Source organism: Nelumbo lutea, chromosome 4 (genome assembly GCF_056320005.1).
Source record: "Nelumbo lutea isolate HS-2025 chromosome 4, American lotus-T2T, whole genome shotgun sequence".
Classification (NCBI taxonomy): Eukaryota; Viridiplantae; Streptophyta; class Magnoliopsida; order Proteales; family Nelumbonaceae; genus Nelumbo; species Nelumbo lutea.
The window spans coordinates 97,934,606-97,937,942 of record NC_142687.1 but is presented as its reverse complement, the minus strand read 5'-3'; the positions used below and the strand labels follow the sequence as shown (position 1 = coordinate 97,937,942).

Genomic DNA, 3,337 nt, shown 5'->3' with positions numbered 1-3,337 from the left:
CACGTGGGTGAGATGACCTCTTGGAAGAGGGAATACAAGGAGAAAAGGACCATAATTTACCATAGGCTTTAGTGAATAGAGTGAGAGGAGATTTATTTATATGCTTTTTGTATACTGACCTGAATAACCAATATTATTACGTGCCATGGTTCACAAATCAAGGAACTCTCTCCTAATAACTCAAATCTCTCTCATAAATAAACGACTTTCTAGAGAGAGAGAGAGAGAGAGAGAGGGGTGGGGTCGTGTCAAACTTTCTAAGGCAGGTTTGTCTTGCTCTGCCTCTTTTTAATCCTAACATCAATAGGGGGTGCTCTTTCCACAAATCAACCACGTGGTCATCCCATAGATGTCGAGGAGGACCTCTATCTATGACCTCCTTTCTCTTCTCCCTCCTCCAGTCTCCAACTCTATATATACCTCCCTCACTTCTCTTTTCAAATCACACCTCTCTCTTCCTCTCCCTTCTCACTCATTCCCTCTCTTTTCTTTTCTTCCAAAAACCAAAAGAAAACGTCAATATCTCACAACACAATTCCATTGCAACAAAAATTCGCATCAAAAGCAACCATTCATTCACTCTCTAGTACCTCTCTATCTCTCTCTCTAATACAGAGATATACAGAGCAGACTTCTTTTTAGATCCCAACCCAACCCATCCCAAGACTTCAAAAACAATGGCTTCTTCAGCAGCTGCTGCTACAACTTCTAGCACATGGGTCAATCCCAAACGAGCTCATGCTCATCATCCCTCTTCATTAATGGATTTGGGCTGCAGTTCCAAGTCCATAAGCTTAAAGAGGCCCAGTAGAAGAGCCCATCTCCATTGCTCTCTGCAGACTCCTTCACTGCTCCGTTTCCCAAAGCAATCCTCCTCCTCCACAACTCCCTCTCCCACTATTACTACTAGTACTACTACCCTCCCCAAGCCCAAACCCAAACCCAGAAACAAAGAAGATTCATCATCGTCACTCCCCGCCAACTACAACACCAATAAGGCTTCGCCTGCTCCTCCTCCTCCACAGTGGAATCTGCTCCAACGTGCTGCTGCCATGGCGTTGGATGCCGTCGAGGCCGCCTTGATATCCAGCGAGCGCCAGCACCCACTCCCCAAGACAGCCGACCCAACCGTTCAAATCGCCGGCAATTTCGCACCAGTGCCCGAGCAACCTGTCTCCCATTCCCTCTCCGTCTCTGGCCGTATCCCCGATTGCATTCAAGGCGTCTACGTTCGTAACGGCGCCAATCCCCTGTTCGAGCCCGTCGCCGGTCACCATTTCTTCGATGGTGACGGCATGGTTCACGCTGTTAGCATCCACAACGGCTCCGCTAGCTACGCTTGCCGCTTCACTGAGACGCAGCGTTTCGTTCAGGAACGAGCCCTTGGCCGCCCTGTCTTTCCGAAGGCCATTGGTGAGCTTCACGGTCACTCTGGTATTGCTCGGCTCCTTCTCTTCTATGCCAGAGGACTTTTCGGGATTGTCGATCACACCCAGGGAACCGGAGTTGCCAACGCTGGCCTTGTTTATTTTAACCGTCGTCTTCTTGCCATGTCCGAGGACGATCTCCCTTACCAAGTTCGTATCACTCCCTCCGGTGACCTTGAGACAGTCGGCCGCTACGACTTCCAGGGTCAGCTCCGGTCCGCCATGATTGCTCACCCCAAGCTCGACCCAGTCTCGGGCAAGCTCTTTGCTCTCAGCTACGATGTCGTTCAGAAGCCATACCTTAAGTACTTCAGCTTCTCCCCAGATGGCCAGAAGTCACCTGACGTCGAGATTCCTGTTGCTGAGCCCACCATGATGCACGACTTCGCAATCACCGACAGGTTTGTGGTGATACCCGATCAGCAGGTGGTGTTCAAGCTCCAGGAGATGATCCGAGGTGGCTCTCCGGTCGTCTACGACAAGAACAAGATTTCCCGGTTCGGAATCTTGGACAAGAACGCCGTCGACGCTTCGGGGATCAGATGGGTCGAAGCGCCCGATTGCTTCTGCTTCCACCTCTGGAACGCTTGGGAGGAGCCCGAGACCGACGAGGTCGTTGTCATCGGTTCCTGCATGACCCCGCCGGACTCCATATTCAACGAATGCGAAGAGGGTCTGAAGAGCGTTCTCTCAGAGATTCGTCTCAATCTAAGGACCGGTAAGTCCACCCGTCGATCCATCATCTCCGACTCCCAACAATTGAACTTGGAAGCCGGAATGGTGAACCGGAACCGATTGGGGAGGAAGACCCAGTTCGCCTATTTAGCAATTGCCGAGCCATGGCCGAGAGTTTCTGGCATCGCCAAGGTAGACCTCACCACCGGAGAAGTGAACAAGTTCATTTATGGAGACCGATGCTACGGTGGCGAGCCATTCTTCCTGCCGAGGGACCCCAACAACTCGGAAAGAGAAGATGATGGCTACATACTGGCTTTCATGCACGACGAGAAGACATCAAAATCAGAGCTTCTGATTGTAAACGCCATTAATTTACAGTTGGAAGCTTCAGTCAAGCTACCTTCTCGAGTTCCATACGGTTTCCACGGCACGTTTATAAATTCCAAAGATTTGGAGAAACAGGTCTAAAGCCTACAGATTCTGGCACACCCTTAATTCCGTCCTAGTACAGAGAAGACTTTACCTGAGGGATACTTTTGGATTACGTCCCCGGAGTCTTCTCCCAACACCTCCACTTATCACGAATCACAAATCACAACCCCTTTCTGGGTTTTACCTCTACCTTCTTCAAATTTCATTTTTGCTTAGTTTTCTCTTTTCTTTTTCAGCATGAGAGAGAAGTTTTGATAGAAACCAGCTTGTAGCTTTTGGACTGTAGGTAGAGATGGAGCTCAGCTGGTTTCTGTTTATTCTTTTCTTCTTTCTTTCTTGCTTCCCCACTTTCTGTTCTCTTTGTGTACTTGATTGATGTCTATGTGTTGTTCTTTGTGTAACATAAAAACAGAGGATGTCTTTCATTAACCTTGCTCTCTGCCTCTCTCTCTCTCTCTCCTCTCATTTTGCTTGTTATAAAGTATTAAAAGTTTAGATATTGATTTTCATTTCTCTTATGCTTCCAGGAATTTGTAGGGAAGGACATGGGACATGGGCAAGAAGGGGAATTTATGGGGTTTTCATGGAATTCTTTATGAATAACCCCCATTTCAGTATTTACATTTACGCGGTTTAATTTTGTACTTAAACCGTTGATGATGATGTGGGTACTTGTTATTTTGATAAATATTTGCTAAAATTAGTGGTGAAAAATGAAAATTGAGTACGGGTTCGTTTAAATTTTAATAAAATCTATATAAATATACACAAACCAACTCACTATATATAGTCGTATAATG

General features: G+C 47.2%; 1 pseudogene across 1 annotated transcript; it reads left to right on the top strand.

The window, feature by feature from the left end:
- The first annotated feature begins 449 nt into the window (after positions 1-449).
- LOC148862100 (9-cis-epoxycarotenoid dioxygenase NCED2, chloroplastic pseudogene) lies at positions 450-2,966 on the top strand (annotated as a pseudogene). Its single transcript, XR_016112475.1, has one exon. The product of XR_016112475.1 is annotated as a 9-cis-epoxycarotenoid dioxygenase NCED2, chloroplastic pseudogene (transcript).
- The last annotated feature ends 371 nt before the right edge of the window (positions 2,967-3,337 follow it).